The sequence below is a fragment of the Dromiciops gliroides genome, chromosome 1 (assembly GCF_019393635.1).
Source record: "Dromiciops gliroides isolate mDroGli1 chromosome 1, mDroGli1.pri, whole genome shotgun sequence".
Taxonomy (NCBI): domain Eukaryota; kingdom Metazoa; phylum Chordata; class Mammalia; order Microbiotheria; family Microbiotheriidae; genus Dromiciops; species Dromiciops gliroides.
Genome location: NC_057861.1, coordinates 340,650,613 through 340,663,886, shown reverse-complemented (window position 1 = coordinate 340,663,886; position 13,274 = coordinate 340,650,613). Strand labels below are relative to the sequence as shown.

Below are 13,274 nucleotides of genomic sequence, written 5' to 3'. Positions count from 1 at the left end.
ATCATTCTAACTCTTAGGATAGGGCAGCTAAGTGGTGCAATGGATAAAGCACCGGCCCTGGATTTAGGAGGACCTGAGTTCAAATCCAGCCTCAGACACTTAACACTTAGTAGTTGTGTGACCCTGGGCAAGTCACTTAACCCCAATTGCCTCACCAAAAAAAAAAAAGCTAACTCTTAGGATAAAAGTATACTACAGGGGTTGTCTGAATTACTGTAATGAATAACAACATAGACTAAGAAAAACAAATTTAAAACAAACTTATCAAAGTTCTTTATCACCTATTGCAACACTGACTATGAGAAGAGAAAAGTGGCATCTAGTTATTTTTCTATTTTAAAAGAATCATGGGAAAATAGACTCATATCTGTCTAAATCAGCAGGATTTGAACCTGAGTCAGAAAATTTGGCCCTCATGATACTGTGCCTGGTTATATCAAAAGATGATAGAAAAGACCTAGTATTTATCATAAGGGGCCTTGTGTAGAATGCCTCTATGTATAAAGAATAGAGTACAATTCAGGACTTGTGGGAATAAGGAGTTATAAATTAATGCGGTGTTAAATACTATGTACAACTAAAATTATATAAATCTTTCCAGCTAGAAACAACTAACAAAAAGATACCATGGCATTACTGGTTTGTTAGAGGTCAGAATTCTTTGAGTTATCTCTCAGTAACTAAGAGAATACCCAGGAATCAGTCACTCCTCCTCTGTAATTGGAAAAATCCAAACATTACTTATAGTCTTCCAAGGGAAGATTGGCAAAATACTTTAGCCTTTTGCAGTTAGTAATTTATTACTAATTAAAGTACTAACTATTTTCACACTTAATTTTACCATTGTATTTAAAGAAATGTGAAGCAACAGCTCCTGAGCAGATAGATGATTAGTGATCAACCTGTATACTCCATAATTCCAAAACAATGATGACGTTTCTGTGTTTCAGCCTCTCTTCTACTGTACTGTCCTAAAGCTTTCACTGATCATAGAGAAGATGAGTTTCATCACAATACTATTATTCAACTTCAAAAATCTGTTATTTTATCCTATTAAAAACAAAGTAATAAATAAGCAACTTTTTCCAGGACTGTTTCTATCTGAACTTCATTGATTAAGAAGAGAATAAGAAAGAAACAATAGTAACAGTTGTATAGAACTTTGAGGTTTATTCATTGCTTTCTATTTAACATCTCCATGACATTGGCAAGATATAGAATATGAGAGTTGGAATTGGCCTCAGGGCAATTTAGTTTAGCTGACACCTAAATCGTTTGTTCCATACATATCCATTTTACAAATAGATACTTCTTGAACTGGGGTACTTCCTACTGAAACAAGTCACTTGATTATTTTTAGACAATTCTAGTTGACATCTATAATATAATCATTTCCATTTTACAAATGGAGAAACTGAAGATCAGAAAAATTAAGTGTTTCAAATGCAGGCACTTGAATTCCAAGTGCAGTGTCTTTTTCACATCATCATAATACTTAAGATCACATACCCCTGTCTCTAATAGTTACTACATTAACAAATACTATCTGAACAATGATCCTTTTTTAGAAAATTTGTCTAGATATGGTAGAAGGGAAGAAGTTCCTGCCTCTTTGACCCTAGTTCAGTAGATGAAGGGGCTGTGGAGGAAGAATTAGTGATATCTTCTCAGATACAAATTTCTTAGAAGGCAGGACAGGGTATCACTGATGGAAAGGATCTAATGGGAAAAGTGGCACAGATAGGAAGCACAGACTAGGTTTTTAATGGGATGGGGATAGTAACCCTAAATAAGGGGTAGTAATATGACCTCCCAGATTAAGAATATCCTCCAGACAAAGTTTGACCCTATTAAAAGTGAGGAAAAGATGAGTATTCCATGATGTGCTGAAGAAAAGGAAATAATCCGCATTCATGTCTATATATCCATACTTTCTAGGGACAGCTAGGTCATGCAGGGTATAGAGCACTGGCCCTGAATTTGGAATGACCTGAATTCAAATCTCACCTCAGACAATTACTAGCTGTATGACTCTAGGTAAGTCATTTAACCCCAATTGCCTTAAACATCTAGGGCTATCTCCAGTCATCCAGATATATATCTTGCCACTGGATCTAGATGGCTCTGTAGGAGACAGTGAGATAGGTGACTTTGCACAGCCCTCCCTTACTGAAAGTCATGACATCACCCCGATGTCATGGTCCTCTTGGAGAATGAAAGGCAAACAACAAAGTCCATACTTTCTATATTACTTATATCTCCAGTGAAGCAATTTATGACAAAGATTAGGTCACAAAGAACTGAGCTCTGATTAGAGTGATTTAATAAAAATATAAGAAAAGTAAGAATAGATCAAATTCATGTCATATTTGATTGTGGCACCAATAAATTCAATTAAGTTAAACAAGCATTTCTTAACTGTTCACTAGGTGTTATGGCAGATGTTGATAATACAATGGCAACTGCAATATAATGAATACAATGAATAATGAATTGAAATAATAAAACATCCTTGTCCTCAAGAAGCTTACATTATATTGGAGGAATACAACATATAAAGGGATATGTCAATATAAGTAAATACGCAATAATAATGTGGGCAACACTAACACCTAGACAAATTAGGAAAGGCTTCCTGTAGAAGGTAGCAGTTTTTTTAACTAAGCCCAACAGGAGGTAATATGAATGGAGAGCACTCTAGACATTGGGTCAGGAAGTACAAAGGAACAGAGCTGGGGAATGAAATGATTGTGTCCAGGAAATAGTAAGAAAGGTAGCTTGAGGGAGTTATAGGAAGGGATATGTAGTTGTCCTGAAAAGATAGGTTGAAACCAGATGGAAAATAGCTTTAAATGCCAAGGAGAGGACTTTCCATTTTAGCTTAGAGGGAATAGGGAACCACTGAAGTGACTTGAACAAGGGAATAGAATAATTGGACCTGTAATTTAAGTGTGATGGGATAATTGGAACTGTAATTTAATCACTTTAGCAGTGATATTGAGGGTGTTTTAGAGAAGGGTGGAAGTGGATGCAAGGACACCAATTAGAAGGCTATTGCAAGGAGAGATTGTGGGGAACTGAATTAGGGAAGTTGTTATACAACAGCTTATGAAAACGCAGCATCATTTATGCCAGAGAGGTATTAGAACTTTCCATTTATTGATATATTATCAATATTTATTCTTTAAATAACAGGATTTTAGGTTATAAGGCCTTTGTACATTATGCAGTCTACCTCCTCCCTCATTTTTTAGATAAGGAAGCTTGGGCCCACAGAGGCTATGATTTAACTAGTCATACTAAGGCATATTATATGGCAAATGACTAATATGGCAATGTTTTGCATAATTGCACCTATATAACCTATATCTGGTTTCTTTCCACCTCAGGGAGGGAAGAGAAGAGATAGAGGAGGAATAGAATTTAGAACTTAAAACTTTAAATAAAAGTGTTTTATTACAAAAAAGAAAACACTGTTGTCACTGTGTTTAAGACCCTGTTACATTGTCCATATGAAGTTTTGGGGTGCCATAATACCCCTCTAAGATAGCTAGATGGTGAAAATCTCCCTCCTAGGTTTCTCTCTTTCCCTTAGGTTGCTTATCTACATGGTTTGAATGAGGTGAAAATCAAGAGCTACATTCCTTCCTACAACATGAAGGAACACCAGGCCTTAACATCTATCCCGTCACTTTTTCAATCCAGACCTTACTACCTTCCCTGTATCCCTCATCTACAGCTTCCTAATGATGTTATTTAATCTACTTATGTATCCTAAGCATTTCTAGGTCTTGCCATTCACCATGCCCCTGAATTCTTCAGACTTGTAGCCCTTTCTAGCTGACTGTACCTAAACTTTCTTTTATGTGCTACTTCTCCGAATTAGAGTATAAGTTTCATGAAAAGACAAAATTTTTCACTTTTTTTTCTAGTTGAATCTGCAGCAATTAGCAAAGTGTTTAACACATAGTACATGTTTATTTTTTAAAATGTCATTCCTTCATTCATAAATACCGTTTCAATAGCATTCAGGATTTCCCCACAGCCTTAGTCAAGCTAGTGATATTTTTAGTCATCATTAAAATGTTACACTATAAACCTTCTTGTTATATAAAAATTATCTATGTGAAATCATATTCTGATAGCTATAATAATAAAGAGTACATCTCTACCACTAAAACATGGGAAATTTATGACATGTCTTATCTTTTGGCCTACTCACCATCAGCATAATTATGGAATCTAGTGCACTCTATACTACTATAACTTTAGTTACGTTGATAGCTCTCAAAAAATTTCACTCATATGGAAATATCCAAATATGATATTTACAATGGAAAACATTCTATATTTGGAGTTGGAGGATTTGGTTTCTGATTCTACTTCTATCATTTAATAAATGTGTTGGACATATTGTTTAAATTCTCTTGGTCTCTGTTTCTTCATTTGTGAAATGAGGAGGTTGAATTTGAGGCTCCTTTCAACTCAACTCTGTGATCTCATGATTTCCATTAGGTAAATGTGTATATAACAACTGAATTATACAGAAAAGAAAGTAGAGGCACAAAGAGAGGATGTTTTCTCTTTCTAATTTTATAATAGGAACACACCATAGTGGAGCTAAGATAGAGAACAGGCAGGAACTCAGCTGAACTCTCCAACATTCCATTCCAAACAACTTTAAAATAACATCTCAAATCAAATTCTGGAGTGGCAGAGCCAACAAAAGATTAGCTGAAGGCAACTTGGGAGGTAGGCAGGAGAGGTCTGCAACACATGGCTGGTGGTAAGCTCAGGCAAAACAGCCACATTAGAAGCACTAGTGGCAGGCCTAAGAGGCAGCTGCAAGAGCTATAGAGCAGTTTTGGGACAGTAAGGGGGCTGAAAAACAATTCAGAAAGAGATTAGAATACATTTTGTTAGATATCCCCCAAAAAGAGAAAAAGACTGAAAAACACTTATAGAAGTTTTTTTTTGGGGGGTGGCTAAAAATTGGAAATCAAAGGATTGCCCATCAATTGGGGAATGGCTGAATAAGCTCTGGTATATGATTAGGATGGAATATTATTGTGCTATAAGAAATGACAAACAGAATGATTTCAGAAGGGCCTGGAAAGAGTCATATGAACTGATATATAGTGAAGTGAGCAGTACCAAGAGAATGTTATATAGTGGCAACAATATTAGTTGATCAAAACCTGAAAGACAATTATTGTCAGCTATACAATGATCCAAGAGAATCTCAAAGGACTAATGGTGAAGCATACTATCCACCTCCAAAGGAAGAACTGATATTGGTTGAACACAGACTGAGGCATGGTATTTTTCACTTCCCATCATTTTTTGTTTTATTTGAGTTTTCTTATACAAATGACTAATATGGTAATGTTTTACATAATTGCACATGTATAACCTATATCTGGTTGCTTGCCACCTCAGGGAAGGAAGAAAAGAGAAAGGGAAGGAGGAATAGAATATAGAACTTAAAACTTTAAATAAAAGTGTTTATTTTTTAAAAAGAAAATACTGTTGGCACTGTTTTTAAGACCCTTTTACATTGTCCATATGAAGTTTTGGGGTGCAATTCCAGGGGTAAGAGGATCACCAGTACTTGTGTAGAAAGGGAGTAGTTCCAGGATGGAGAAGAATGCTTGTGGTTGTTCTCAAGCCCCTGGTCTCATTTCCAAGGTATAAAGGAGCATTGCTACTTGTGGGTACAGAAGAGCACAGATTCTAGACACAGTTTCAAACCCAAAAGGAGTGCTATTTCTTGAGGCTGCATGACAGTAAGGTTCTTTTCTGAGTAAATACCAGAGGACAGGCCAGGAAAGCAGTGACCACACCTCTTTTTACCACCTTAGAAGCATGCTAAACTAACAGACTGGCAGAACTGGCTCTGAAAAAAGTAGCATGAGAAACCTGAAGTTTGTGACAGTGATTTTTCCATTTTAAATTTGTGAAATATCTTACTGAACAAGCAACTGACCTGGAAAATAGTTCAAAGATAGATCATTTAAAAATTATTAGACTGCCTGAAATACATAATAAAAAAAAAGATCCTTGATATCATATTTCAAGAAATTATCAAGGAAAAGTTGTCTAATATGATACCCTAGAACCAAAGGGTAAAATAGAAATTGAAAGATCCACCAATCACCTCCTAAAATAAATTCCAAAATGAAAACTCCCAGGAATAAATTCTATAGCCAAATTCCAGTGCTCCCACATCAAGGAGAAAAAAAAATGCAAGTGGCAAAACAAAAAAGAAAAAGAAAAGAATTCAAATATTTCAAAGACACAGTCAGCATCACAAAAGATCTAACATCTTCCATTACAAAGGAACAGAGAGCTTGGAATATGATATTCAGAAGGAAAAATAGCTAGTATTACAAATAAGAATCACTTACCTAGCAAAGCTAAGTACAATTTTTCATGGAAAAAACTGGATATTTAATGAAATAAAGGACTTTCAAGCATTTCTTATGAAAAGACCAGATTTCATTAGAGAACTTAACATTCAAACACAAGACTCAAAAGAAACAGAAAAAGTTAAATGTGAAAGAGACTCAACATATATATATATATATATATATATATATATATATATATATGTAATGTATAAGAGATTCAAAAAAAGTTAAACTGTTTATATTCCTATAGAGGAAGATGAGATTTGTAAGTCCTAAGAATTTTATCATTATTAGGAGAGAGTTTATGCACACTCACACAGAAAGAGACAGACATACATACAGAGAGAGAGAGAGAGCACAAGTTTCAGTTGACTATGATCTCAAAAAGATAATTAATGAGCTAAACTATAAAACAGAAGATAGCAGAATAGATTAGAAACCAGAATCCAAAAATATGTTATTTATAAGAAACACACTTGAGTTCACTCAGTCCTACCCAAGGAGGCGGCTGTGGGCTGGGGCTGGGGCCTGGGACTGAGCTAGGCCAGACTGTGGCCTCTGGGTTGGGATGAACTGTAGCTTTGAAGCCTCAGGGCAGCAGGAGCCAAGCCATGGCCAGCACAGTGGTGGTAGTTGGACTGACGATTGCTGCTGCAGGATTTGTATGTTTTGCAAACAAAGTAGCATATGGAGCCTCAAGTAAAGTAAGCTATTGGAAGTTTGCCAAAATGTATGTACCTTCATTGGTGGCTATGATAGAGGCAGATTTGAACCCAAAATGACAAAGCAAGAAGCTTAATCATATTGGGAGGAAGCCCTACAGCCAATAAGGGGAAAATTAGAAATGCTTACCAAAGAATGATGCCTTTAAACCACCCAAACAAGGAAGGATCTCCTTATTTAGCAGCCAAAATCAATGAAACTAAAGATTTATTAGAAAGTCAAGCTAAGAAGTAAAATCAATACACAGATAATGTAAATTTTATATATACATTGATTACTTTATGTATAAGAGTCCCGATGTTTTATAATAACTTCATGAAAGCTGTAATATTTATTTACTGGTAAAAAAAAACACACTTGAAACAGAAACAAACACATAGAGTTAAAATAAGGGGCTAGAACATAATCTATTATTCTTCCACTGATAGTGACCTGAGACAAAGCAAAAGCAAAAATAGATCTAATTAAAAGAGATATGCTGGGAAACTACATTTTGTTAAAAGACACCATAGACAAAGAGATTAGAGCAATACATCACAAAGATCATACACTATGCCTAGGAGGGATTTATACCAGGAATGCAGAACTGGTTCAATACTAGAAAAACTATCAGCATAATCAACTATATCAATAACAAAATTTTTGTTGGGAAATCAGATGAGTATCTTTTTTTTTCTTTTTTTGGTGAGGCAATTGGGGTTAAATGACTTGCCCAGGGTCACACAGCTAGTAAGTGTTAAGTGTCTGAGGCCGGATTTGAACTCAGGTCCTCCTGAATCCAGGGGCTGTGCTCTATCCACTGCGCCACCTAGCTGCCCCCAGATGAGTATCTTAATAGATGCAGAAAAGGCCTTTGACAAAATATAGCACCCATTCCTATTAAAAAACACTGGAAAGCATAGGAATAAATGGAGCTTACCTTAAGATGATAAGTAATATTTATCTAAAAACATCAGCGAGTATTATCTGTAATGAGGATAAGGTAGAAGTCTTCCCAATGCAATCATGGGTGAAGCAAGGATGACCAGTATCACCTCTGTTATTTAATATTGTGCTAGAAATGTTAGCTATAGCAATTAGAGAAGAAAAAGAAATTAAAGGAATTAGAATAGGTAATAAGGAAATAAAACTATCACTCTTTACAGATGATATTATGTTATACTTAGAAATTCCTAGAGAATCAACTAAAAATGACTTGAAAATTTTAATACCTTTAGCAAAGTTTCAGGATACAAAATAAACCCTTATAAATTATTAGCATTTCTATATATATTACCAACAAAGTCCAGCAACAACAGATAGAGAAATTCCATTTAAAATAATGGTAGACAATATGAAATAGTTGGGAGTGTACCTGCCAAGGCAATCCCAAGAACTATATGATTAGAACTATAAAACACCTTTCACACAAATAAAGTCAGATCTAAACAATTGGAAAAATATTATTTGCTCATGGGTACACTTGAGCCAATCAATCCAATAAAAATGACAATCATGTCTACCTTAATTTATTTTTCAGTGTCATAACAATCAAACTATCAAAAATATTTTATAGATCTAGAAAAAATGATAACAAAATTCATCTGGAAGAACAAAATTTCAAGGGTATCAATGAAATCAATGAAAAAATGTGAAAGGAGGTGGCCTACCAGTACCATAACTGACACTGTATTAGAATGAATTAATTATCAAAACAATCTGGTACTGGCTAAGAAATAGAGAAGTGGATCAGTGGAATAGAACAGGTAGAAATTACACTATATTAAATGACTATAGTAATCTAGCATATGATAAACCCAAAGATCCAAGCTTTTCAAACAAAAATTCATATGACAATAATTGCTGGGAAAACTGGAAAATATTATGGCAAAAACTAGGTACAGATCAACATCTCCCACCATATACTAAAATAAGGTCAAAATGACTAAATAATCTACACATAAAAGGTGATATCATAAGCAAATTAAGAGAGCATGGAATAGGGGGCAGCTAGGTGTCACCGTGGATAAAGCACCAGCCATGGATTCAGGAGGACCTGAGTTCAAATCCAAGCTCAGACACTTGACACGTACTAGCTGTGTGACCATGGGTAAGTCACTTGACCCCAACTGCCTCACCAAAAAAACAAACAAAAAAAAAATGAGAGAGCATGGAATAGTCTATCTGTCAGATGTATGGACAGAGGAAGAATTTAGGACCAAAGAAGATATAGAGAACAATACAAAATATGAAATAGATAATTTTGATTATATAAAATTTAAAAGCTTCTGCATAAACAAATCTAATGTAACCAAGATTATAAAGAAAGAAGAAAACTGGTAAAGAATTTTTTTTTTTTGCAGGGCAATGTGGGTTAAGTGACTTGCCCAGGGTCACATAGCTAGTGTCAAGTATCTGAGGCCAAATTTGAACTCAGGTCCTCCTGAATCTAGGGCTGATGCTTTATCCACTGCGCCACCTAGCCGCCCCCTGGTAAAGAATTTTTGAAAGAAGTATTAAGGTCTCATTTCTCAAATATATAGAGAACCTAGTCAAATTTATAAAAATATAAGTCATTCCCCAATGGATAAATGGGCAAACGATACAAACAGATCATTTTTAGACAAAGAAATCAGTTATCTATGGTCATATGAAAAAAATGTTCTACATCAATATTGATCAGAGAAATGCAAATTAAACAACTCTGAGGTATCTACTTGCAAATATCTTAGTGGCAAATATAACAAAAGAGGAAAATATTGAATGTTGGAGGAGATATGGGAAAACTGGGATCTTAATCCACTGCTGTTGGAGTTGTGAACAGATCCACCCATTCTGGAGATCAATTCTGAACTATAGACAAAGACCTATCAAATTGTGCATATGCTTTGATCTAGCAATACCCCTGTTAGGTTTATATCCCAAAGACATCCCAAAAAATAGCAAAAGACCTATTTGTACAAAAATATTTACAGCAGCTAAAAAAAACTGTGGTATATGATTGAGATGGCATATTATTGCACTATAAGAAATGAAAAACAATATGATTTCTGAAAGGCCTGGAAAAACTTATATGAACTGATGCATAGCAAAGTGAAGGAGAATACTGTGCACAGAGACAGCAATATTGTTTTTTGAAGAACGATGAATGACTTAACTATCCTCAGCAATACAATCCCAAAGGACTAATAATAAATCATACTATCCACCTCCAGAGAAAGAACTGATATTGATGGAACACAGACTGAAGCATACTATTTTTCACTTTCTTTCATTTTTTCTTTTATTCAAGTTTTCTTATATAAAATGACTAATATGATCATGTTTTACATAATTACACATATACAATCTATATCTGACTGTTTACTGTCTAGGTGAAGTGGGGATTGAGGGAAGAAGAGATAGAATTTGGAACTCAAAATTGTAAATAAAAATGTTTATTATAAAAAAATAAATAAAAGATACCACACTAAATGAAGTAATATCAATGCTAAACATATATGTACCAAGTGGTATAGTATCAAAATTCTTAAGGGAAATTTTAAATGAGCTACAGGAAGAAATAGCAAAATTATACCACTGTGGGACCTCAACTTTCCCATTTCTGAACTAGATAAATTTAAGCATAAAGTAAAAAATAAAGAAGTTAAAAAGGTGAATAGACTTTTAGAAATGTTAGATACAAGAGACCTGGGAAGAAAACTGAATGGAAATAACTGTACATGGCACTTTCACAAAAATCCATGGCATATTAGTGTATAAAAACCTAACAAATGTAAAAAAGCAGTCATATTAAATGCATTCATTTCAGACCATAATACAATAAAAATTACATTCAAAAAAGATCCATATAAACAAAAGATTAATTGAAAGCAAAAATATATGTTAAAGAATGAGTGGCTCAAAGAACAAGTCATAGAAACAATGAATAATTTCACTAGAGAGAATGACAATTAGAGAACATACCAAAAATTAAGGGATACAGCCAAAACAGTACTTAGGGGAAATTTAAATCTCTAAATGCTTACATCAGTTAAATGGACAATGAACAGAACAATGAATTGGCTGTACAAGTATAAAAAAAAGAACAAAATAAAAATCCCCAATTAAACACTAAATAGAAATCCTAAAAATAAAATGAAAAATTAATAAAAATTAACAGTTAAACCTGAACTAATAAATAAAACTAGTAGTGGGTTTTATGAAAATGAATAATTAAACAGATAAATCTTTTTTTGTTTTGTAAATCTTTTTTTTTGTTTTGGTAGGGGCAATGACTTGCCCAAGGTCACACAGCTAGTAAGTGTCAAGTTTCTGAGGTTATATTTGAACTCTGGTCCTCCTGAATCCAGGGCTGGTGCTTTATCCACTTTTCTACCTAGCTGCCCCTTAATTGGATTTTTTTTAAAAGAAAGAAGAAAACCAAATTACCAGTATCAAAAATGGTGAATGCACCACCAATAGAAATGAAACTACAGCAATTTTAGGGGCTATTTTGCCTAACTAGTATGCTGATAAATCTGACTATCTAAATGCAATGGATGACTATTTACCAAAAAATATCTAAATTGCACACATAAACATAAGAGGAAATATAATACTTAAATAACCCTATCTTCAAAAAAGAAATTGAAAAATAAAAAATATAAAAGTAGTTGAACAAGCCATCAATGAACTCCCTAAGAAAAAAAACCCAGGACCAGATGAACACTTAATTCTTTTTTTTTTATCATAAGTTTATTTTCTTATTTTCCACTTATGTGTAAAGATAGTTTTCAATATTTACTTTTAAAAGATTTCTAGTTCTAGGTTTTCCTCCCTCCCTTCCTTTCCCTCCCCAAGACAGAAAGCAATCTGATATAGGTTACATATGTACAATCACATTAAACATATTTCTGCATTAGTCATGTTGTAAAAGAAGAATCAGAACACAAGGGAAAAACCTCAAAAAAAAAACAGAAAAAAACAAAAAGTAGAAACAGTATGGTTCATTCTGCATCCAGATTCCATAGTTACAAACACTAAATTCTTTTTTTTTAGAATTTTATTTTCCAAATTACATGTAAAAACAAATTTTGACATCAATTTTTAAAAACGTTATGTTACAACTTCTCTTCCTCCCTCCCTTCCCACCCCCCAACCCAAAGAACTCAAGCAATTCAATATAAGTTATACATGAGTAGTCATGGAAAACATATCCACATTAGCCAGGTTGTGAGAGAAAACAGACAAAAACAAAACTTCAGATTAAGGAACTATCAAAAACATTATGCTTCAATTTGTTTTCAGATACCATCAGTTCTTTCTCTGTAGATGGATTGCAATTTTTATAAGTCCTTCAGAGTTATAGTGGATCATTGCATTGCTGAAAATAACCACTTCCTTCCGAACAGATCATTTTACACTATTGCTGTTTTTTTGTATACAGTAAAAAAAAAAGGAGTAATATAAACTAAGAATAGTGTCACAGATGTGATGCTTCGGAAAGAATCCCAGATTCAATGTCAGAAACTTTGTAGTTCAAATTCTAGAACCTTTTGAGTTAGGGAAAGTGACTTAATCTATCTGAGCCTGAAAGGGTTAAACCAGATCTCCTAACACACCCCTTATAACTCTAAACCACATAAGGCTAGGTAGGTTGGGGCAAAGTTGTAAAAAGCAGCACTAGGGAGCCATGGAAATTTTTCAAGAAGGGAAGCAACATAACTAGACCTGTGCAAATGTTATATTATTCTTGTAGTAGAAATTTGTATAGACTCAACGCAAAGCTATTCGAGGTGAAGAGGTTATCATAATGGTTCAGGTATGAAATAATATGGGCCTCAATTAAAATGGTGGCAGATGGAAGAGATGCAGAGGAATAATCAACTGGAATTGGTGATTGGTTATGTGTAGGATGCAAAAGAGAGAAAGTAATCAAAGATAACAAAGCTACACCTCTAAGAAACAGAGAATGTTGGGGTCTTAGAAGCAGGAATTTGGGAAAACTTTGGTTTGTCTTAGAAAGGATAAGGAAGTGAAGCAGGGTAAAAATATGGCATTATTTGGAGGATTTTTTGGAGAGATCATGTCATGAGTTCTGAGAGCTTACTGCCTTTCCTCCACCATCTTGGCTCTGCCCCAGAAAATCCCAGGGTAAAAATATGAACAAGGACATGGAGA

General features: G+C 34.2%; 1 pseudogene; it reads left to right on the top strand.

The window, feature by feature from the left end:
- The first annotated feature begins 7,021 nt into the window (after positions 1 to 7,021).
- LOC122737317 lies at positions 7,022 to 7,367 on the top strand (annotated as a pseudogene).
- Positions 7,368 to 13,274: the final 5,907 nt, after the last annotated feature.